Source organism: Protopterus annectens, chromosome 5.part0, assembly GCF_019279795.1.
Source record: "Protopterus annectens isolate FY-2018-M chromosome 5.part0, PAN1.0, whole genome shotgun sequence".
Classification (NCBI taxonomy): domain Eukaryota; kingdom Metazoa; phylum Chordata; order Ceratodontiformes; family Protopteridae; genus Protopterus; species Protopterus annectens.
The window spans coordinates 1917614175-1917640742 of NC_056735.1; positions in this window are offsets into that span (position 1 = coordinate 1917614175).

Below are 26568 nucleotides of genomic sequence, written 5' to 3' on the forward strand. Positions count from 1 at the left end.
AATGGGAGTGTAACTTGGATTCTGGTGCAATAGTAGATTACTAGATAGCCACACACATGATATTGGATGTAACTGAGGCCTGTGGTCAGAGGTAAATGTGCCCTTTTATCAGCAACATGTAGAAAGTCACCTGCTAAGGCATTCATGGCAGAATACATGTTCATCTGGGACTCTGTTGCAGAAATACATCCATATAAAGCCATCCACATACTGATGGATGTAGAAAATGTTTGTCACAGCCTGTATGTGTGCACATATATCTTGCAAGTGCATCTGTTGTAGCAGTGACTCAGTAGGTCAGTCTGTTAAATGACTTGCATCTAGTACTTTTTGGCACACAGAGTACTGGCTTCAAATCCGGTGTTGTGCTGCATTTCATTTACATTATTGTGAAGATGGCAATTAATGGATAACTAATACACTTTTTATCCACACAAAGCATTGCATATTAAATAGCTGCTTTTCAGTGCATTAAGTCACAGGCCTGCAGATAGGGACACACTTCACATATCTGTATAGCAGTACAATATGTCGCCTAGTACTTTGTTATTAACACAGTTGCCTAAGATCCATACCTTAAACACATGCCTTAATTGGAGTGCAAAGGGTATCTTCACCCTGGTACTGCCTCTACAATAGGGCTGACACAGATACACCTACAGCTTGTTGTTTTCAAAAGTGTCCACTCTCTCCGCCTATGTCTACTACCTGCAGGAGCAGCTGCAGCCTGTGGTACATGCAGCTCTATGTAAAGGTTTCTGCTACAGACCTACCCTCTGCGATGATGTAGTCTCCACACCCCAGTAGTGTCCATCTCAACAGCTAAGAAAGGGATCCAGGTCTAAATGAAGGCCTTATATATTTATTGCACAGTGCTTGCATGTCATTGGCTAATGATAGTGCAATTCAGCTGCTTTGTCTGCAATTAGCAATTCAGAACTACAAATTTGTTTAGAAGTAATCATCTGCTGATGAAAAGCATGTTTAAATGGCAGGCAGATGGCTACTGGGAACCATTCTGTATAAGACCTTATTCACAGAGAGCACACCTTTGTGAAACTTTACCAGACACACAGTTCAACAGAAGAGTACTGCACTATAGCAGGTATGTAACTTTTTTTTTGTGTATAACAGGATTCAGATGGGAGGATTGATGTATGGGGCATAGGGATTACAGCAGTAAGCTGGTAGTAGACCTGTGGTAATGACATGTCAGTGATACTCTGCTGACTTACACCTATAGGGGATGTACAATACATCATAGTGGCATTGTCTGACTATCCCTATATAGTGGTTGTTATAGCACACTGCTATTTGTCTGGCACTGCCTCTATGACATATTATTGTGTAGATGGCCTTAGGGGACACACCACAGTGTACTGGAGTATTGGTTGTATGATACAGCAGAGGCTATCATGGTACACAGGGAATACATCAGTAATGGCACTATCTTGGTTGTATCCATATATGTAGTATGTTATCACACTGTGGGTTATGCCGTGTGTGAGCAAGCAGTGGATAGTGCCGGCCATTGTGTGCTTGTTGTATCTGTACATAGTTGACATCCACATATCTGATCCTGTAATGTGTTCCCCTTGTACTGTCTTTCAGGAATAATGTACCACAGATGACACCCACCCTTCTAGGATGCAGAGAATGAAATAATCTTGCAAGGACTAAGGCAGCATCATGACATCCTGTTATCCAGGGGGAGACATAATAGGGAACAGCAGGCTGCATTGTGGTCACACTTTGTCTGTGACATTAAAGCCAGGGGCCAACGGGCAGGACATAAGAGAAGGTTTGACACTGGGCAACCAATATGATAAATGCTGCATGTAGATGGGCAGTGGATATAGCCAGGGATTGTGCTGTCACCAGTGGAGGGCCTGCAGCAGAATCTCAGCCACTCAGGAATTCCTGGTGTACCTAGGCACACACAACAGCTCCCAGACATCAATCACACCGTACATAGTGGAGGTAGGTGCCACAATTTCCACAGCTGAGGAGTGTGAAGGCAAGCTTACTGTGATCACCATTGTGATACTGTAGCAGTCAGTGTGTCAGACTATAGATACATTTATGTGAGGGTCAGGTCTTTCTTCTTTGTGGTAGGTGTAACCTCAGGTATACACTCATACCCAGATTGGGACCAATACAACAAGTAACAGAGTAGCTACTGTAAATGTGAGATATATGGACATAGTACCTTGTTGTGCTGCAACACACAGTGCAACTGAAATTACCCCACCCTTAACTTTTCACAGGTCCATCAGGTATTGCCCAAGGCCATGATCATGCCCCTGGTAAGTATGACACTTATTTTGTTTGGGAACAATTATATTCTAGTATGGTTAATGGCCAGAATAATGCCCTATGTACACTTAATTATGTGTGTACACAGAGTAGGATGTTTTTAATTGTCAGTCTGGAAGAGGTGCCTAAGGTTTTGAGAAGGGGTAGTCACAGGAATGTAGTTCAACAAACAGAAACACTATGGCAGTTACGGGTAAGAGCAGATAAGGCTCTTTGTTTAAATGAGGCCAGGACTCTCGAACACCTTTTAAAATGCAACAGGTTAAAGCCAAATACATTACACAGTGAGATGTGTATTTCCATATAGTTGTGAAGATAGTTGTACTGGGTATTATGTGTTGTTTTTTTCAATTATAGTTTCATACTGAGTAAGTAAAAGCTAAATATTACTGGTCATGTTTGACTTGATTTACTTCAAGTGATGGTTATAAGGGTCTTGAGTTGAATTTGGATTATGTTCCGCGTAGTGCTTTGTGGATGAAGGCAGAAAAGGAAGTTGTTTGACTGCTAATGCAGTTGTGGGTCTTTGTTGTTAGGAGTCTTGGAAGTTTTTTTGTACACAATAGTACAGGTATTAATGTACTGCTTTTTTCATTCTTATTGCAGGTGACCATGGGGGTTGGAGTTTTTTTCCCTACACAACCTGATGTCAATGTCTCCTCAGACGCTGATGGTAATGGTGGCCATACTGAGGCACAGGTGAGGGTGTCAGGGGCTGAATATGTTGCAGAGGTAGACATCACTCTTCTGCCTCCATTGTCACTGTACACAGTCTGTATTCCCACTCATACCCCATTGCAGGAGGCCACAAATATTGGACAGTCAGAGAGTGGAGACACTGAACAGGAAAGTCTGGCAACTATGGCTTCGGTCAGTGTAGACACTGGCCATAGCCAGAGAGCTGGCAAGGTCCCACACAAGTGGATTGAGAGGGGTATTTGTAGGAGGCCTGCTGTCCCTCTACCACCTGTTGCAGGTGTCACATCACAGGTCACCCAGCACATGTTTCTGGCCATCATAGAGTCACAGGCATGTTCTGAATGTAACACCAGGTGTATGCTTAATGATATGGATGCCACATAGTCTGACATCCATGACAGCCTCCAGCACATTGGGGACACCCTGGATTGGTTGACTGATACAGTGGACAGATGGTGGACTGAGACAGTGTCTGTCTTGAACCGCACATTGTCTGTGCTGGAACATGTAGTTGAAGTCGGGTGTGGGACCTATGGATGTAGGGTAGCAACGACATCTGCCAAAGATTCCAAAGACAACCACAAGGCATTCTATAACTATGTCAAGAATCTAAATGGCAATGCTCAGATCTGCTCTCAGCTACAACAGAATGGCATTAAATATACTGATCCCAAGGATACTGTCAATATCCTGGCAGATCAATTCAGAACCAACTTCACCCCTCTTCACTCCCTAAACAGCCCATCTCAATACTGGAGGATTGCCAAATTCCAGTAATAACGGCCACACAGGTAAAAAAATGAACTCTCCAAAGCTAAGAATACAGCATCCATGGGACCAGATGACATCCTGGGCTGTGTACTACATGAACTACAAAATGAACTGGCACCTCACCTAAGTGTCATGTTTAATCATAGCCTCACCTTAAGCTTCGTGCCCACTAAGTGGTGCACAGCTACAGTTATCCCACTCCACAAGGTGGGGGGGGGTCCACCTTGGATCCTGGGAACTACTGTCCCATCAGTTTAATGAGCCTGGCCATGGAATGTATTATCATGGAACTTATAAACAAAGATATTGGCAACCTTCAAACATTGGACCCCACCCAGTTTGGATTCATGAAGGGCCGATCTTGTCTCCTGAACCTGATTGACTTCTTCAAATCATTGTCCAGAGCCATGGATGAGGGTAAGGTGGTCCACACAGCCTATCTGGACCTCACAAAGATGTTAGACACCATCCCCTACTCTGGAATCATAGATAGACTTACTAAGCTAGGCATTAATCCCTATGTCACTAGATGGGTTGCCGACTGGCTTACTGACATAACCCACACTGTAAAAGTAGCTGACTCCAAACCTATCTCGAGACAAGTTACAAGTGGAGTACCACAGGGTTCAGTCCTGGGACTGCTTTTGTTTGGCATCTACTTCTCTGAAGTACATGCCAGCACTAAGGGACTCTGGCTAACAAAGTTCACAGATGACTGCAATCTGGGAGCCATTACTGAATCCCCAAATGATGTGGATACTCTACAAAAGGGCCTTTACAGAAACAGATGCTTGGTGCCAGAGCCATGGGCTCAAGATCAATGCCAAGAAATGTATAGTTATCCCCTTTGGGAAAAAAACATGTACCCATGAATTACCACATAGGTAGCAGTACACTAAACACCAAAAGTGTGATAAGAGACTTAGGGACACAGGTAGACAGTGGTCTCGCCTTCGATAACCACATCGCCACAACAGTCAGGACATCCTTCTATGTGGCACACCTCATCAGTAAGGGCTTTTCATCCAGAAAAATGGAGGTCATTGTCCCACTGTACTCATCCCTCATTAGACCCATTATAGAATACAATCACCCATTTAGTATGTACTTCTCAAGACATCTGAAACAACTAGAAAGGCTGCAGAAATACCTCACTAAAAGAATCACAGGCCTAAAGCAGATGCCCTACACTGACCATCTTAAAAACTCCAGCAATATTCTGTCGCATATTGTCTACTCAGAGGCAATCTTTGCTTAACATACAAGGCCATGTCAAACCCAGAGCTGTTGGACATGCTCCACTTAAAGAAATCCCAATTCCTCAGAGCCACAAGCTCCAGGTATGTAACCTTGTTATCACAATAAACAAAACATGCTGGAGGGATAAGTTCCTGACCCAGAGACTCCCTAGACTCTGAAATAGACTGCCCATACATGTCAAGCAGAGTGCCTCTTTGGCCCTCTTCAAAAGGAACGTTGATGATTGGATGGGAGAAAGGAAATTCACCTTCGGGATCACATCAGTCGCCCTGCTAGACAAGGGTCCAGGGAAGTAACTAGTGTGGGAAGAAATAGCCAGGAAATTGTTATGGCTAGGCTTGTATAGGCCCTAGGGCCGATATCCTACTACTTACCTATGAACCTATGAGAGTCCATGCAGCCATGTACAGTCACACTCTCATAGTGGCAATACATTTAGAAGTACAGAGGGGAATGTGCTGTCCACACCACAACATGGCAGACCATGGGATGATGGTCTTGGGTGGTCCTGTGGGGGACACAGTCCCAGCAGATAACATTCGCCCTCAGATACCACCATCACTTCTGACCTTGGGCATGGAGGTACCAGTGCAACTCCTGGTAGAGCCAGTTCCCATGTTCAGGTCCAGAGACAGTGAATTGTCAACTCTACCATGTACAGTCCATAGCTGTGCAAGATACAGATGTGTAGCACTAGCACTGAGTTTCACTGTGTACATGCACACACTCACACACCACTTTTATATGCAGGTTATTACAGACACATACAGCACCTCTCCATGGTCCATCTGACATGCTCCCCCTGACTCACACACATACTATCTACTGTTTGGGACAGCCAAGGCCTCTTGCATCCATGATGATACATGTGCCACATCCCTGTCACCTTTGATATCGATGCAAGGAAATGCAGCTATGTGTCTGATGCACAGGGTAACTATATTAGTTAACATGTACCTGTGCAATTCAGTGTTGGTTCACCATACCACCTGTAGTGGTTAACAAGAGATACTGTATGTTGGCATTTGTCACATGTACATCACATACATTTTTGTACCTTATGTGGTCCTTATGTTGTATGTTGTTGAATTGGCTGTATAGTTGCACAATGACAGGTGTTTCATGTGCCTGTTTATGTTTCTGTTACAAGAGTCTGTTGGGATAACCATGGATACACAGAGAAATAGAGCAGCACAAGATGGGATGTCAGCATAGCAGACATTTGTTGTCAGCAAGGTACAGCACTATAACTACATGGCTACTTAGATCCATATGTGTATAACAGGCTAACAAAGACAATGTTGGCATTCAGCCTACTTATGAATGCCTAATCTGTGAGAAGGTCTGCTACCCTTCATAAATGCCACCAGGGTTCTGATGGAGAAGACTCATCTACATATATCCTGTGTCCAGTATCAACAGTTGCCTGGCCACAGTTATGATTGTTGTGTTCTGCATCCAAATGTGTAACCTGCACATGAGGTGGATCACAGCAGATGTGTGTGTGTGTAACATGCATTGGTGCTTGTGTCATATAGGATGTACTGCCTGTGTTACATACCTGTCTCACCAGCATGTACTATGCATACTACATTGATGTTGGTGTGTAGCACAGGTGACACGTGTTAGTCCTGTCATGGCTACATGGGTGGTACACAGTGGGAACTGACACCTCCCTGTATGGAGCCAAACACATCTCCTCCAAAGCATTTCAGAGAAAGATTACACATGTATGGTCCTGACATGGACTCCATAGGACATGTTCTCTACAATGTGTATTAACGTACCTTGGAACCTGTGCGGCTGCTACAGTTGTACAATATGCCTGTGTAGTGACATGCCAAGGGTGCCATTGCACAGAGTGATAGCTATGATGAATGCCACATTCAGTATTTCAGTGCCAGTCTGGGATGTACATTCCAAACATGTCAGTACTGGTTGTACAACAGTGAATCTATCTATATCTTTCTGACCAGTGACATTCAAAGTGTACAATACTCTCTATGTTTAATCTATACATCCTATGGTTCCATGACATGTTGTACAATGTTGTAAATGGCTCACACAAACACATGCCTACACTGAGGCTAGCACCCCTTCCAATCAGTGCATGCAGGACACACCAAAGCACACATGTAGTGCAGGTTGGCTGTATGTAGGTGTGCCCACTTACCTATGTAATGGTGCATAATATAGCTCAAAGTACGTGGTGCATGCAACATACCTCATGTCTGCTAGTACTATAATTTTAGGACATATTATGCTTGATGATATACACAGGCCTTGTTGTGGTCAGTCCTTTGGGGGAGTCACATCACCCACTACAAATAAAACACTGCAAAACCTTGCATATGTCTTGGCTACTAAGTTTATGTCATATGGATTGATACACACTTACCAAGTGACTGGAGTCAGATTAGAACCTTTATCTATCTAGTCATATACACTATAGATCACAGTACTTAGCACATGCTCCACTGCTTACATCTGATTTTGCACTTTCAGCTGGTATTCTTAAGGTGGCTGACATCATCATGCCTTGTAGAAGAGGGCAGTGTGGAAGCCAGCAGCAAGTTACAGGGCCAAAAAGTGCATAACCATTGTAGGTGGATAGCTCATGAAGGCATGTCTGTTCATTTGCAGGAAGATATACAGACACACACACACTCTGACACAGTTATGTATGAAGTGGGCCGCAGTGAGATAAGAAACCCTACCTATCTAGTCTAATACCCTAGGGAATCACAATACTTATCAAATGTTCCATGGCTTATACCTGATTTCACTCTCTCAGCTGGCAGTCTTAAGGTGGCTGAAATAATCAGGCCTTATAGACGAGGACAGTGTGGAAACCAGCATCAAGTTACAGGGCCAAAAAGTGCATAACCATTGATTGTAGATAGCCCATGAAGGCACGTCTGTTCATTCGCAGGAAGCTACACAGACACACACACATACACTCTAACACTGTCATGTACCAAGTGGGCTGGAGTGAGATTAGAACCACTACCTATCTACTCTTATACAGTCTAGACTACAGTGCTTATCACACATGCCACACGTTAAGTGTGTTGTATGTATAATTGCAGGCACAGTACTTGTGCAGTACACAAACTAGGCCTGTGCTGACCAGAATCTGTGGCCTGCAGTGTGATATTGCTTCATAGTGTTATCTGCATCAAGTATCCTAGCAGTGGGATACCTGAACTATCCTAGCTATGTGTGTACAATTACCAGTATGGCCATACAATGGATAGAAAAGTGTACACACCCCTATTCCTTAAACTAATACTTTGTTGAAGCAGATTAGAACCATCAGTGCCATCACTTGTACTAGTTTCCCTAGTCCACTGAGCCACTCAGGTCACCAGACAGAGAGTAGTCACTCATCACTCAATCAACAGCATAACTATGTACATTCTTATCCTGCATGAGGAGAGACATACAATGGTCTGACAATATCTATGTTACAGCCCTGAGATTGCCTGGTCCACTGATATACCATAGTTGATTTTCTGTTAAAGCAGTTGAATGAGTACACTGCTCTGCTGGGGGTGGGGGGCAATGACACATGATCTGCTGGGATATACAGTAGTCCAAATATCATGTGAGTCCACTGTTTAACATCTCCCTTGACTGATGTAGTGAATATTCCAACCATGATGCGTAGTGACTATTAAGGAAAACATACTATTGGACTGGGTGTCTGTAGTCCAATGTGGATGTTTATTTATTTTATTTTACATTTGTTGACTGGGCTAGTCTAGCTGGATACATGTCCTTTTTCAGTAGAGGCCTGGGGAGAAAAGCTCCACAATGAAGAGAAGACAGAATACATTTACATACAGAAGAAATAGCATTAACATAATAATAAAAGAAAACAGCAAAATGTTCATACTGATTAAATAACATTCACATGTTATGTAGATAATCTTAAACATGGTTACATTGAGAAGCCGTGAGGTTAAGATTATAAACTCTGAGATGGGGAAGAGACTGAGGTGGTATGAGACCATTGGGATTAGTCTGGTTTAGGACAAGGGCATAACCAGTGTGATTTAAGGAATTCTTTGAGATTATTTTTGAATTGATTAAGCGAGGTCGTAAGTCTTAGGTTGTTAGGAAGGGAATTCCAAAGCTTTCCGATGGAGCTGGCATAGAGAGCATCACCACCCGCATTATTAGATTTAATGGTTAGTACCTGAACACTTTTTGATGATCGTAGGCAGTTTAGGTTGGGGGTCAGTATTTTGCTCAGTGAGGGGGTTCTATCCGGTCGGTTAATTATTTTAAATGCTTCAGTGAGTTGGTTGAGTTTGAGAAGATTGGGCAATTCTAACCAACCAAGTTTCTTTAGGTTAAGGCAATGGTGAGTACGATAAGGTGTTCCTGTTATAAATTTGGCTATATGATTATAGGCAACCGAGAGTTTATTTAGCTCACGCTTATTGAGGAACGAAAGTTCTGGGGAGGCATATAGGAGGGTGGAGAGGAGATGAGTGCGAGCAATGGTTAGTTTGGCATAAGGAGTTAAAAAGTTCTTTATTCTGTACATTGAGCCGAGTTTCTTGTTTACAGACTTAATGGTTTGGGTAATATGCATATCAAATTTAAGCTTGTGGTCAATAGTAACACCTAATAGTTTGGTATTGGAGACAGGTTCAATGATGGTGCCATTGGTGGATTCCACGTGGAAGGTCATGTTGTTGGCAATTGGAGGTGCTTGTCCTAGGGGAGTAGATACAGAGGGGAAAAATAGCAGTAACTTGGTTTTTGTTGGATTAAGTATGAGTTTCAATTCAGAGAACCATTTTTCGACTATAGCAAAACTGTGTTGGGTGACTGCTTGGAGTTTCGGGAGAGAGACGTCAGAGCAGATCAGGGTGGAGTCATCTGCATATTGGATGCAGGTGGCTTTGGGGATGACTGAGTGAAGATCATTTATGAAGACGGAGAAAAGAAGGGGACCAAGTATAGAGCCCTGAGGAACGCCAATGGCATTAGGGAGCAGGTGGGATAGCCTGTTTTGCCACTGGACAGCTTGTTGCCTACCAGAGAGGTAAGCATTAAACCAACTTAGAGCTAGGTTGTCAAGATGTAGGGTTTCCAGGATGTGGAGCAGAAGCTGATGATTGACCATGTCGAAGGCTTTCGATAGGTCAAGAAAGAGAGCAGAGGATATTAATTTATTACTACGGTTGTTATTGACTGAGTCAACAAAGGAGAGGAGGGCAGTGGTTGTACTATGATGGGGCGAAAACCATGTTGGGTATTGGACAAAAGACTGTTAAGGGTGAGGTAGTGTAGGAGTTGTTTGTGAACACACCGTTCCATAATTTTAGCTATTGGAGACAATATGGCTATAGGTCTGTAGTTAGATGTTTCCGTGGAGGTGCCTCCTTTATGAAGAGGGATGATATATGAGATTTTCCAAATAGAGGGGATGGTAACTTCAGTTATAGTTCTGTTAATCAAGATTGATATGGGATAGGCAATGGCATCTGACGCTATTTGTAGGTATTCCGCTGGGAGATGATCAGCCGCTAGGGTGGATGGTTTGAGTTTTTTTAAAAGGGTACGAATATAGGAGGTAGATTCTGGTTGTAAGTTAAAGGAGGGGGGAGCTGAGTCATTAGCATGAGTTAAGGATGAGGAAGTAGTAGTTAGCTGATTGGCAAGGGACTGGATGGTCTCTGTAAAAAAAGAGTTAAAAGTGTTGGCTATTTCTTCTGGATCTTTCCCAATGAGTTTCTCAGGGGTAGGGGTAGTAGATTTACCAGGATGGAGGAGGTTATTAAATCCAGCCTAGAACTTCTTTGGGTTATTCTGGTGTTTATCCTGGAGGTGACAGAAATACTGTTTTTTATCTCGAGTAATGGCTGTTTTAGTTGAGTTTCTAAGCTGTTGAAATTTGATGCGATCTAGGGGAGTTTTAGTAGCTCTTCATTTATCCCAGGCCTGGTCTCTGAGTTTAATTTTAGTTTTAGTTTCTCTAGTTAGCCAAGGTGCTATCCGTTCCTTGGATCTGATTAGTCGGTTTGGGGCATGAGAGTCGAGTATGTTAAGGAATGTGTCATTAAAGTATGTCATGCTCTCATCTAGGGGTGGAGTTTTTAGGATAGACCAGTTGCAGGATTTAAGTTCTGCAAGGAATTGTTTTGGGACAAATTTCTTCTTGTTTCTAACAAGTCTATATGAGGGAGGGTTAGTAAGTGTAAATTTGTGTTTTATAATATATGTTACAAGGTGGTCACTGAGGTCATTGGGGAGGGTCCCTGAGGTATAATTATGTGTGTCCTTGTTGGTAAGAATCCAGTCCATGGTGCTCTCTTTTTGCTGAGCATTTCCAATTCTAGTTGGAGATGAAATATTTTGGGAGAAACCATTTAAGTTAATAGGATGGGAATTTATCTGGGCGGAGCAATGGGACCAATCGATATTGAAGTCCCTTAGTACTATGGTTTCTTGAGGGTAGTTGGTGACTAACCAACTTAGAGTTTGCTCCAAGTTTTCTAAGTTCTTCCCTGGTGGAATATAAATTACTATAAGATTGATACATTTTTGGGTGTTTAGGCATATCTTTAGGGCAATAAGTTCTATATTAGATACCTTAGGAGGTTGTAATGGATTCCTAATGATATTCAGTGTATTCCTAAACATTACAGCTATTCCCTCGCCCCTTTTATTTATCCGATCAATCCTAAGGATATTATACCCAGGTGGGAGAATCTCTTCATCCTTAGTGGTAGGTTTGAGCCATGTTTCCGATAGGCACATGATGTTAGGGGAATGAGTAGCTAACATAGCATGTAAGTTGTGAATCTTGTTGTTTATGCTTCTTAGATTAAGATGGCATATGAGGAGGGAGCCAGTAGAATTTTGGGCTAATTTAGAGGAGATAGAATCTGAGTCAGTGGGTGGACCTGGGTTGGGGTGGATGTCACCATCTTTGGTGATACAATTTTTCAGGTGGTCTAAGAGTCTTTGGAGTTTGCATAGCAACTTAAGATTAGGTTTAATGGTGGATACCTTAGGGTGACGGAGGGTGAGATGCACTCTTTTGAAGCATAGAGTTTTAGCAGGGTAGAGAGAAGGTGAGATAAGATTAGAGGGAAGGTTTAAATGAGTGGTAGTGTGACCCTTGGGGAAGGGAATTCCCAAAAGTGTTTGGTTTTCATATCTTGATAAAAAATAAGGAATAAGAAGGAGTAGAATTATAAGAGGGATGATAGAATATGTGATTTTGCCCATGGTATAGAGAGAGAATGGCTAGTGGGTTGGGAGGACTAGGAGAACTTACTTAGTAGTGTAAGATAGTCGAGAGTGTGGGAGGAGTAGTAGTAAATTGAGGGGCGGTCGTAATTGGTAGAGAGCAGGTGGGATGGGCTAGTGAACCTAATAAATGTAGAGGTAGTGGGAGCGGGTGAGATATGGGGGCAGGGTGGGGCGCGGAGCGAGCCTGAGCGAAGCGAGGGCGAAGCAGAGCAGGGAATACACCTGCCAGGAGTTTGCAGGGTCTCAAAGGCAACTGGATGTGAGTACTGAAGACTGTTTTTAAAATAAATACTTTGTTTATGAAAGGGTCTCGTTTCTTGGCAATTTAATTTATGCTGCCAGTTATGGTAAAGGTACTGTCTGGTTCCTGCCAGCGGGATGCTTTCCTGGCTAACAAAATTATAGCAAGGATGTTGTTTTTACCCTAAATCTCTAGGAATGATCTACTTTTGTCACTTATAGTTAAGAACTGGTCTGTGCATTCACACCGGGTTGTAGTCCTTCAGATCAGCGTTTAGAACCTGGGAGCCACGCGGTGATAGTTTATAAGGGGGGCTACCTAAGATGAGAGAAGGGAGAGAGACAACATTTTAATGTCACAGTAAATCAGTTTCCAGGGCTAGAGCTCATTAAATGGAGTAGTCAGCATGGGAAAGAAGTATGTACAGAACACACTCAGTCCACATTTAAACTGCATAAAATAGTTGTGTAAAAACCAGTAGTGCATATTAAGGACAGAAGGCACCAGCCAGTCCTTCGTGAAGTAGCATAAATGCCAGGCTTAACGCTAGCTTTACAATAGCTGCCTATACTTAGGTAGTTGAAACGCTAGTAATACATGTATACTTTCCTCAGGCCTGACACATGCAGTACTCGTACATTCAATAAAATATTTTATGGCTTGTGCAGAATATATGCGTTTACATGCAGGCATAAAAAGGTGTTTTTATCACAAAAATACAGAGATGGACCATGAGACAAGCATAAATCTAGTTGTATCAAGCTACTATAAGGCTATGGTAAACACGCCATAAAAACGCCAACATCACATTCAATCTCTTGCTGTATCTCCTTGATATTTAAATAAGCAGTCACGCTACCTAAGAACGTGGTATAACACTGTTGATACAGTAGCAGTGGTAAAATGCAGAAGGAAAAAAAAAAAACAACTTTTACATCTGTCCAATTAGCCCACTATATTTCCTTGCATAACAGCAGCAGATCCATACATATCATATAAGTATGGCATGGATTGACTACAAAAAAGCATTTGATAATATCCCACATTCATAGATAAAAGAGTGCTTAAAAATGTATAAGATGCACCCTACACTGATCGACTACATTACAGTAACCATGAAACAGTGGCAGACCACTTTGCAATTTAGCTATGATAAAGGACAAATTATTATCCCAGGGATAAAAATTCAAAGGTGGATATTCCAGGGTGACTCCCTGTCACTGCTGCTTTTCTGGCTTGCACTAAAACCATTAAGCTGTCTACTTAATAGCTTAGGCTATGGCTATAATTTAGCTCCTAGAAAACAACAAAGTGTAAATACTTCTCATCTTCTTTTTGTCGATGATTTAAAACTATATAGCTCATCAGATGGGGAACTGAAAGCATAACTGCAAGTTGTAAAAACATTTTTAGATGATATAAGAATGCCATTTGGTCTTGATAAATGTGCAAAAGCAACTTTTTAAGTAGGAAAACTGCAATGTCAGGAAAACAGCAGTTTGGGACAAGAATGTGATATAAAAGAACTTGAGCAAGAGGGACTGTATAAGTATTTGGGAATTAATGAAGGATCAACAACTAAACATGAACAAATGTGAATAAAACTTAGTAAGGAACATTTCAAAAGATTTAAATTAATCCTGAAAACAGCACTGATATCTAGGAACAAAATCCAAGCGGTAAACCATTTTGCTCTTCCTGTCCTAAGTTACAGTTTTGGAGTGATTGAATGGCCCCAAAATGTGTTTAATAGATTAGATAGGAAAACAAGAAGGATGCTTCATGCTCACCAAATGATTTATAAAAATCAGTGCATACCAAGATTATATATTCCCCATTCCAAAGGAGGGTTAGGCCTCCTTGAAATTAATTATATGTATAGATCTGCAATCATGGGACTCCACACATATCTGCTGACCTCACAAGATCCAAATGTAGTGAAAGTTTTGAAACATTAGGAGAGTAAATCTAACATGACTTCTCTGCTTAATGTAGCAGAAGCATATCTGCATCAAGCAGTAATGGAAATCAATCCAGAAGTGGAGAAAAATCAGGCAGCAACTGAATGTGCCAGAGAAACAAAACAAAGAATATAAGGTGAAGGACCAAATGAGAAGGCAAGAAATGTGGAAAAAGCATAAATATAGTTTCAAGTATAGAAAACTTCTGGAAGAACCTCATGTTGATTAGGAATGAACACAGGAATGGTTAAGGAGAGATGAAGTCAAGCCAACAGATGAAAGGTTAATACTGGCAGCCCAAGATAGAGGCCTACGTACACATTGGTATACAAAGTCCATTGAACATGTGGGAGAAAGAGTCAAATGTAACAAATGTAAGTTTTGTAAAACCAAATTGGGAACAGTTGCACACCTTGTTGCAGGTTGAGACATACTAATGGTAGAAGAACTGTATAGAGAAAGGCATAATAATGTGACAAAATTATTGTACTGGGGATTGTGCAAACATTAAGGTGCTGAAGTAGCTGAAAAACACTGGAAACATGAGCCACAAGGCATCATAGAGAATGATGAAGTTTATGTCACATGGGACCATCCATTACAAACAGTTCAAAAGACAGATGCTAGAAAACTGGAAATAGTGGTTCAAGAAAAGAAGACAAGAGTAGCATCGATCACTGAAATTGCCAGTGACTACAGTGTCTTGCGTACAGAGAGACACAAAGTCATACAATATCAGGATCTGCAGACAGAAATGAGAGTAATGTGGAAGAAAGATACCCAGACAGTTCCTATAGTAGTAGGAGCAACGAGTCTTATAAAAAAGAATCTACAATCATATTTAGATATGTTACCAATCCATATAACTCCATACACATTGCAGAAGGAGTCATTACTGGGCACATTGCATGTGCTCCGAAGAGCACACACAATGTGCGTGTGCGTGTGCTCCGAAGAGCACTTTTAGGTGGCAACAAAGATTGAAGCAATACTAATTTCATTAACTGTAATCATACTTTGACTTAAGAATCGGGTCCATTCCTGGCTTGGTATGAGAAATCCAAAAGACTTGGAGAAATTAAAAAGAATGATATATTATAGTAATCCTTACATTTAGTGTGTAGCTTAGAGACTTACATTGAGAATGCAGCAGCTGAGAGATATGTTGTTCAGGGCTGACTCTGTGTGATGCAATCTATACACAACCAATACATAGATAGGTACAGGTTGTGTGGGGTGTCTGGCATCAGCACGTTTACTATGTGTATGTGAGTAGGAGTAATGAGTCAGTCCCTAGGCCACTAGGTTTCCAGTGAATATGCTATGCATTATCTCTTAGCCAATACCAGGGCATACTGGGCATGTCTATATCTGCCTACAGGGACACCATGAAGGGACTGCTCCTCCGAGTCCTCCTGTGACTGTGGCTGTGGTGACCTAGCCACTGGTGAGGGGCTGTGTATCCCTTTCCTTAGTTGGTCCTGTTGCAGCTGTGTCTACAGAATCATATTTTGTAGCATGGCACATACTGTGAACATATATGCACATGTGGCTAGAGAGTAATGCAGGGCTCCACCAGATATATCGAAACAATAGAAGCATGACTTCAGCAGCTGAAACACATGCTCTATGATGTTCCTTGTTTGTGCGTGTGCCTCATTTTGAATTCTTTTATGGGTGTGTGTGCATTTCTGATGGGTGTCATCATCCATGGTTCCAGGGCATAGCCAGCATCCCCCAGAAAATGGCCATGTGGGATGTCTCCCTAACAAACATCTGGTACAGCTATGATGTGTGCCAGATATGGGAGTCATGATAACTGCCAGGGCTGCCAGCACATGTTCATAATAATGCCCTGGGTATTGCACATGACCTGGCAGTTGATGGAGTGGTACCCCTTGTGATTGACTTAGATTATCCCTTCTCACCATGTTGTGCCTAGATGTGTACATAAGTGCAATCTATGGCACCCAGTACCTCAGGATAGTGTGCTACATGGCAGAAGTGTTGCATATTGCTGGCCCTCACCTCATGGGTGAGGGGAAAAGAAATGTGCTCACTGACATGTGGTAGCATGGCATCCAGGAACTGGTGGAGTGCTCAGGATGCTGATCCCTGTGAGACCCCATCATTTCCCCAGTTGGTTTTTGGATGGTGCCTGTGGCTATTATGTTAAGGGCTACATATACCTTTGTTTCCACTGGAATGGGTTTCCCTCTGTTGGCTCTGGGTCTAAGTTTAGGGTGGCAAAGCTCAGTGAGTTGTTGTAGTATATCCCTGTCCACCCTGTTGTGCTCTACAGTTTCCAGCTCATGTAGCTCCTGGAAGGTTACCCTTGGTTTGAATACTCTTCACCTTCTCTGCTTAGGCCTATTGTCAGCATCACCAGCAGCAGCACTGACTTCGGCATCTAGCACATGCAGATGTAGCAAACCTGCAGCAGTCCCTAGCATTCTTTCAGTTACAATTCCCAAGTCTGTACTCTAATGGTGCAGAGTATGCATGTAAAATTAGAATGTTGTGTGTATGTATAATTTATAGTGCTCAAATGTTGGTGCTGACTGTGTGATTGGCTATCTATGATGCATTCTGCCTGCCTAATATATCATTAACATCATTTACAGGCCCTAGTGTAAGTTAAACAAGTGTCTCAATTAATTAATACATCATTGCTTTTATATACTCTCAACAATGTGGCACATGAAAACACGTGGAAACAAGCGCCTTGAAGGTAAACAAAGCTTAGCAGTCATTTTCTAGTGTAATGATGCTAAACAGCAAAAAGGAAACTGCAAAGTACTGGGGACAGTCAGAAAAATTTTCTTCTGAAAGATAACATTCCAGTTGATTCAAGATTGTAATGAAATAATCCCCCAGATTCAGCAAGCCCTGCACCATGTGCAGGAACAGTGCAGGCGATCCAAGAGGCAATATGTCTGCCATGTGATCCAGGAATAAGCTGCAGAGATGTGCACAAGCGCTCCTACACTATTCTTGCATGGACGCAGCTCCTGTATGCAAATTACCCCATTTGCAGGTGAAAACCATGCAAATGAGGTGAATTTATGATCCAGAAAACTGGCAGCCGGCCATGCAGTACTAGTGTAATCTGCAGAAATTTTGCAAACTACAAAACAGAGACATGACTGCTCCAAATAAAGGGTGTATACAACATGTAAAGCATAACAATGGCTAAATATATGGCAATTGGCTTGGAAAACAGTTTAAAAAAAAAACTTATTTTTAGCCGATTTTGGCTGTTTACGCGTAGGACAGTGGTGTGCAAATGAGATCGGTCCGAAAATATAAAAAATAACCTGAAATAAGCATTTTAACAAAAATCACTATTTTGCCATTATACGCAATGGCAGGCAGAAGACAATATAGCCAGTGAATAGTGGTTGCTAATGGGGGAGGCTCAGTCTGGGACCTGCAACTATGTATTAGCAGGCAATCCTATGCAAATAAGGGCAATGATACTGAATCCCAGATTGCCCCTCAGTGCTAGTCAGCACCCAACAGTGTACATACAGGAATAGCCTGGTTCACCCTAAGAGTTAGCTGACATCATGGGGGGGTGTCAGGCATACTGTAAGTGGATTGGAGCCCTGTGGCTCAGGTTTGCCCTTAGCTTAGCAGAGCTAAGCAAGGGGGTATGTCTGAGGCTGCCTAGCACTCTTTACATTGCCTAAGTGGGTGTGTGCGCCGAGCACCGGGTTTTAAAGGGGAAAAAAAAGTAAACCAGGAAATAGCAGCTTTGTGCACATTTGAGCACTGTGTTTGTGTGGAACACCCCCGGGCTTAAACAGGAAGGCAATGGGAAGGGAAAACAGCAGTAGGAAGGGAATCAAGGAGAACTAGCATAGCTGGCAGGTGAAATGTATCCGAATTAGCCAATTAACAGGCAGCAGCCCAGCCCAGAACACTGCTATAAACTATGCAAACACCTTTCCCTCTGTTTTTTTCCACATACTCCACACACTGGTTCATACAAGCAGGGAAGTTTTAACAAACAAAAACAGCAAAATGATAGGGGCTACAGCAGCTATCATACATCAACATGTGGAAGAGGCTGAGGGTGGTGAGGATGAGAACGCTGTTAAACAACCCACAGAGAGGAGACAGAGAAGGGTGTACAGACCCAGGGTAACCTACCAGGAGCTACATGAGCTGGAGATATTGGAGCACTATAGGGTGGACTGGGACCTTCTACAGCAAATTGTTGAGCTGTGCCAGCCATGCCTGACACACAGAACTAACAGAGGGGAACCAGTTCCTGGATGCCATGTCAGAACATACCAGTAAGCATGTATATTTCCCCAACACTCGTGAGGCATTGGCCAGCAATATGCATCTCTTCCACCAAATAGCAGAATACCCTGAGGTAGTTGGTGCTATAGACTGCACGCACATACGCATCAAAGCACCACCTGGTGAGCGGGGTAGGGTCTACATCAACTGCAAGGGCTTCCCCTCCGTCAACTGCCAGGTCATGTGCAATCCCAGGGCATTATAATGAATGTGTATGCTGGCTGCACTGGAAGCTATCACGATTTCCACATCTGGCAGAGATTTGCCAATGGGGACATTCCTCACGGTCATCTAGTGGGGGATGTAGGATACGCACTGGAGCCATGGTTGATGATACCCTTCAGAAATGCACACACCCGAACAAGAACTCCATAATGAGGCACATGCACAGATCAGAATTATAATAGTGCATATGTCTGGGATGCTCAAGTCAAAGGTCCGGTGCCTGGACACATCCGATGGAGCCTTGCAGTACTCACCAGCTACATGTACTCAAATTGTCATCGTATGTGCCATGCTGCACAATATGATCCTGTGGAAACTGCTGCAGCAGGAACAGCACGGGGAAGGGCCACACAGCCACCCACCATTGCCAAGGCCTGCAAAGGCACAAAGTGACTCAGAGGAGGAACAACCTGAGCTTGCATGAGTAGACAGAAGGAGGCATGCCCAGTATGCCCTTGCCTTGGCAAAGAGGCAATGCATAACACATACACTGAAACATTAGAAACCCAGGGAATGACACCTTTCTCTGACTCGCACATACAGTAAAAGGAATGCAAAACATGACACTACCTGTGCTCAACCATGCATAGGGAGGGTCTATATTATATTTTTAAAAGTTTCAAACATCAAACACCATATGGTCTACACCATATGAGCGATGTTTGAAATTTCGAAAATATAATAAAAAAATAAAAATAAGAATATATACTTACCTAAACACTGTAGGCAGGGGGGCAAGCCCCCCTGCACCACCCATGTGGGGGTCTGCACCCCCCACACCCTCGCTACTTAAATATTCTTACTCCAAGATCACACTGCATTGAGGTAAAGAGAAAATATTCCCTATGACGATTTCTGTGTTATGCACGTGATGTTTCGATGTTTCGACCAATTGAGTTTGCTCAATACATGTTTGCCATTTACAATTTTTGATCATGCAATAGGAACCCACATAGGGAGTATACTATGTGCATCCGCCATATGCAGCCCTCCAGCACCATCCTCAATACTGGCACAATCACAAGGTAAGTCACTCTTCTTACAAATTGCTGAATGGAGTAGTATGTGTTGTTACTTGAATCTGTGGTACAGATGTGAGCATGCAATGGAACCGGATGGCTGAATGGGATGCCAGCAGATAGTAGACACCTTTAGTGGCACCATGAGATCTGTAACAAATACTGGTGTTACCATAGTAGCCAGTACTACACAAGAAACCCACTGCAGGAAATGTGCTGGGCCACATGTGTGTCCATATGACACACACATGCCAGTCAGGGAGGCTCACATACCCAACAACAGTCTCAGCCAGCAGGACAGGTGTAGACAAACACAAACAAAGGCTGTGCTAAGGCCTCTGAATGATGGCTATGGGTAATGCCCCCTAGGCCTACACAGACTACTTCAAGTCAGGCAGTAGGATGTTAGTTCTGAAGGGTAAGAAGTCAGAAACGGATATGTAGGTCAATCAAACCTAAGACCTGCAGTACATTGATATGCCTCTAGCCAGCATGATAGGTTAGAATACAGAATGAAATGGAGTACCTGACATACTAGTACAGTCATAGCAAATGTGTACAAGTGTCAGGTGTGCCCCCATCCTATGTAGAAATGTAGTAACAGTCAGGTGTGCCCCCACATGCCTATGTAGACATGTACTAACAGTCAGGTGTGCCCCCCAATCCTATGTAGAAATGTATTAACAGTCAGGTGTGCACCCTCCGATCTGATGTAGACATGTAGTAATAGTCTGGAGTGCTCCCCCAATACGATGTTAACACATAGTAACTGTCAGGTGTGCCCCCCAGTCCTACCTAGAAATGCAGTAACATGTATGTGTAGTATAATACCAGTGGAGCACAGATTACCTGAGGTGGCCAAGGTAGCATGATAGATTGTAGCATTTGTACAATATGCAGGTATGCGTGTGTTAGGTTGGTGTATGTTCATATTGTGTAAGAGTGGTCAGTATGTATGCATGGTGAGGTTTGTCCTGGTGGCCATTGCCCAGTACTGCCAATGACAGGGCCAAGTCCTCACAACTGCAGTGCTAAATACAATGCTCCCCAGTATAACACATTCTAGCAGTAAGCCATTGTAAATGTATGGAAGTAATATGTGATGGACATGGCATGACTGTTGGGCCAGATATACAAGCAATACACAAAGGAAAGTACCCCAGACAGACAGTGTGTAATGTGTAACCATTAAATGGACACACCCTTGGAAGTGTACATACAGGTTTGCAGAACATTATCTGGGCTTGTAGTAAGGAATGCCGATCTCGTCTAGCCTTGCAGACCACAAAGGTCATAGGAATGATGTATTGAGAAACAGCTGAAGTCGCTGCACAAGCCATCATAAGTGGAATGCCCCATGCATATCTGTGAGTCAGATGCAGGTAGTGTCCATAGTACACATGCACCCAGCTCACCCAAGCACCACCCAAAGGTACCTCTCCAGTCTTATCCCTGCTGTTGGGAATGGGTACAATATGACTCCCACCTCTGTATGGCAGTAGTGAAAGAATGCAGCATGCAGTGCTGGTGTCCCATGCAGGTGTGTCCTGAGCTGTAAGCAGTACCCTGCCAGCATCCACACCACTTGATCAATACTAACAGAAAGTATTGGCATGAACATCTAGCACACCTACCCTGTCACCCCAGGGGAATATACTGTATTGCAGTCTTGGACTGTAGGACCAACAGAATGGAATGGCCTGCTACAGCTGTCCTGCATCACTACCAAATGGTCTACATTCCTCTGCCAAAGGCCTGTGTCTCACCCGTACTGCCAATGTATGTTATGCCATGGACTCCCAAATAACAACATAACACAGTCCACAGAACCCATATGCAAGGCCATGTGGACAAACCACAGTAACATGTCAACCATGTCCCACTGTATGAACTGTGGACCAACACCAATACACTGCTGTGATAAGGTGATCACTACAGGGAAAGTATCAGAGAATGTTTGCATAATGTATGGAAGAGGATAGAATAATAGAGGGGGGGTGGGAGCATGGGCAGCATGGAATGTGTGAAGTCCAAAACACAGCCTTGTCCACATACTATACCTGGCTGTAAACACAAGAATGGGTGGCTACAAACCTGCTCATAAACCACAATATGGGTAATGTCCTGACTAATGACCCCTGCCTCTGGGTAACGTGTGAATCTGTACAGATGTGAGGTATTGCCACAGCAAGATAAAGCCATACTGTCATGTCGATGGATGTACAAGTATGGGATCCTCTGCCACCTCTCTACCAAGGTGCTGAATCAGTTACACAGACCCAGCAGCAAGTGTCTGCAGCTCCCCCTCCAGAATGGCATTAGTTTGCAGGAATATGTAGGCATTTGACCATAATACTGGACACATCTGCATTCACCCTGTGTTCCGCAGGACATCACTGCAAGCAAAAATGTCTACCTGACAGTACTTGATGACATAAAACATCACAGTGTATAACATTACACATGTCCGAATATCTCCGCTAACACCAGGGCCATGTAGCAGAAGCAGCATAGACACAATTGCCTACAGTACCCACTATCCCTTGCCCAGTTTGAGCCCATATTGTCAACTGATCTACAGATATTGTCAACTGATCTACAGATATCCTGCAGAGACAGTTTGCTAGCTGTATGTGTATAACACAAAAGTCTGCACTTGAGTACCATCTACCTGGAATGGATCCACACATTCAATACGGAAGGGCATACTAGGCATGCTCCCACAAAAGAAATGAGAAATGAAGACAATGTCAGACAACAAAATACTGAAACCTCATACTGGGCATGCTCACACACTTGAAGCCAATGTATGGCAACAACTGTGGCCCATACATATCTAACAGTTGCAGATGTTAGTGCATTCACTCCACAGTATGCACCAGTCATGCTTTGCACACACATTGGATAAGAATACACACATAATATGCCAAAAGTCCACATACATAGATGTGTGGAAAAGAGTGACAGTGACAAAGAGTCTTTCATCATGAGACCTGTCCCACCCAGCACACAGCCAAATGGCTACAACCATATGATGTGTAAATGTCACTCACTGTAGACTTTTGCCTCTGGAATCCCTCAGCATTATAGACTCTGTGGTGCTAGTGCTAACTGTGCAACATGACTGTACAAGGCAGTAGTCATCTAGCAGTTGTATGCACATACCTGTGGAATATAAACCTGTGTATACCTGAGTGTGGTGTGTCTACATCTAGATGAATGGGTTATGGCCCTTGCTCACACACACTGGCCTCCCCATTGCCCTACTATGGCAAGCCTGCTGATGTCAGTCACTTTGAAATACACCTTTGGGGAAAGAACAGCCCAGTAATCTCTATGGCACATCCTATAACTGCATAATGCTGTAGTGTAATAAACTAGTTAGGCAGAAGTTCTAATCCTGTATGTGGCAACTGTGTGTGTGTGTGTGTGTTTCTGTGTAGGGATCAATGCTTTTTAGGCTAGTCACACTCACTACGATTCAAATGCCCTATTTTGGAAAACTCTGCTGATGTCATTCATTTTGAAATACACTTTTGTGGAAGGAGTAGTGCAGTAATCTCTGTGGTGCATCCTATAACAGTGTAATGCTATAGTGTGATATAGTAATTCAGTAGGGGTTTTATTCCCAGGCATGGCAAATGTTTGTGTAGGGAGCAATGCTTTTGAGGCCATTCACAGTCACTACAACCCCATTGCTGTTCTTTTGCAAGCCTGCTGATATCATTCCCAGTGAAATACACCTTTGGGAAAGGAGTCATCTAGTAATCTCCACGGTGTGTCCTATAAACGTATAATGCTGTAGTGTGATAAACTAGTTAGATAGGAGTTCTATTCCCAGACATGGCAAGTGTGGATGTGTGTGTGTGTGTGTGTGTGTGTGTGTGTGTGTGTGTGTGTGTGTGTGTGTGTGTGTGTGTGTGTGTGTGTGTGTGTCAGTTTGCCCATGTAGGGAGTAATGCTTTTGAGGCCATTCCCAGTCACTACAACCTCCAGTGCCCTACTTTGGGAAGCCTGCTGATGTCATTCACTTTGAAATACACCTTTGGAAAAAGAGTAGCCCAGTAATCTCTGTGGTGTGTCCTATAACTGCATAATGCTGCAGTGTGATAAACTAGTTGTGTAGGAGTTCTAATCCCAGGGAAGGCACCTGTGCATGTGTGTCTATGTTTGTCATTCGTATCCTGTGTGGAGATGGCTTTGAGTGTGTAATAACTGGACTCATTGTGAAGTGGATTTTGCAATTTTTTATATGGTGGACCTATTATATGTCACAATGTCCACCATACAAGGATAGCAGATATCAAATAGCCGAGAGGATGGGGTGCCAAGCCATACTCCTACATGTGAAATCAAGGCCTGGTGAACAAATTAAGCATGCCTTGTATTACCGAGAGAACACTCGCAACCCATGCCTCATACACAAACACACTTGCCTAGGCAACAACCGCTTTGTTGCTAGTACTCTGCACATTGCCTACAGATAGTAACCATGGTGTGATTGCAGTGGACTGCAGAGGGCATGGCACCCTGTCCCATCACTACGATAGGCACATAATTGCAGACAGTGCATCTTCACTATGTTCCCCACTGGATGCCTGCAACAACTGTGGTGCCATCAAATGTGATCCATAAAGGACATACCACGCCTTAAACACATGCTCTGAATGGAAAAATGCCACTGACACCAGGGAATATCTGTATCATGCTATCAATTAAGGTGCAGGGTCAACTTGGTGTCCATTATCAGTTCCCGCCACATGAGTACAGGACTGGCACATCTGATGATAGCAATCTGTGTACACAACATGGGCCAGACACCCCAGGAACAGTTCCACATGTCTTTGAACATGCATATGGGATGTGTGCACATCCCAGACACCATCCATGTCATGCTTTATAGAACACATACATGGCAAGCATTGCACAGCACTGGTCACACACAATAGTAACCCAGGTGACTGGATAGTGAATACAATAAACACCTGTGTGGGCCAGTCCAGACACTATACCCCTGAGCCACACTGCAGACCATTGTCATGTGGCCTGATGCCAAGTTATACCCTTCACCTAGCTTTGTACAGCCTTCTGACACAGTCAACCACTACACATCTGTGAAGCAATGCACCCATGCATGTCAGTACTGGCACCCTGTGTCTCTGTGTGTGTGTGTGTGTGTGTGTGTGTGTGTGTGTGTGTGTGTGTGTGTGTGTGTGTGTGTGTGTGTGTGTGTGTGTGTGTGTGTGTGTGTGTGTGTGTGTGTGTGTGTGTGTGTGGAGTATGATGCTTTGACCACATTCATACTCATTACAACTTCCATTGGCCTACTGAAGCATGCCGTCTGATGTCAGACACCGTCACATACCCTTTGCCCATGTATCATCCGGAGAACCCCTGTTGTGCATGTGATACCTGCACATTACTGTATTGTGGCAAACTAGCTAGTTAGGGAGTCTATTCCTGACCCTGCCAACTGTGTCAATGTGCGTGAGTCCCTGAGAGAGTGTGGCTGTGTTGACGTTGACACATGTTCATGTGGACAGGCACATGTGCTACTCCTACCTTATTGCTACTATATCACTGTTGCAGATGTCACTCACCATCAGATATACCTTTGGACAGCTCCCCAACATGTAAGCTATTTGGCGCATGCAATAACTGGATAGACATGTGATAGCAATACATAGTCAGTCAGGGGTTTGAAACCCCGTACCTGGTAGGTGTGTGACATAAACATGCTTAAGTTTTACTCTCCTACCCCCTCTCTGACTTACTTTGTCTTTATCTGTCATTCTCACTCCCTCTCTAGTGGATATGGAGAAGTACACCTGCTTTGCTTAGGCAGCAGCTTGTGTTTTGTAAATGATGCTCATGATCAGCTGATGACCTCTGCATGGATTGCTGTCCTCCTCTAGCTGATTGCATGTTGGAACAGCTGTGGTAACATTCCCATAGCCAATTGCATGGAAACACACTCCAATATCTAGGAACATCATGTGGGTGTTGGGCCTTTTCATTCACTTTGAGCAGGACCTCGATTTAGTGTTTGGCAAACAGCATTACAGATGGTATTGGGATTTACCTCTAACAACATACACTGTGGAAACAGGCCAACAGACAGGAGGGGATTTGCCAGACATGACTACAGAATGCAAGTGTTGCTCTTTTGCATTTGGAGTAATGTCAGTTTAACAGGGTGTGTGTGGATATGACATGTCTATATGATTTAATACCTGTCATGACAGTGTTATGTGTTTGAGGAAACTCCCACCTGTAGGGTTATCTGCAGACTGGGAAGTGTGTGGAGCCTTATGTTTCTTGTGTTACAGAATACCTATCTTAGAACTGCAGAAGCATAATCTGAGGATTGCAGTCAGTACATGGTGACAACCATGAGAATTACTGACTTCATATCCCTCATAGGATATATGTCACAACAAACTCTGGTATGACAGTAAATGTATGAGGTTATCACAACAACATGCCAATA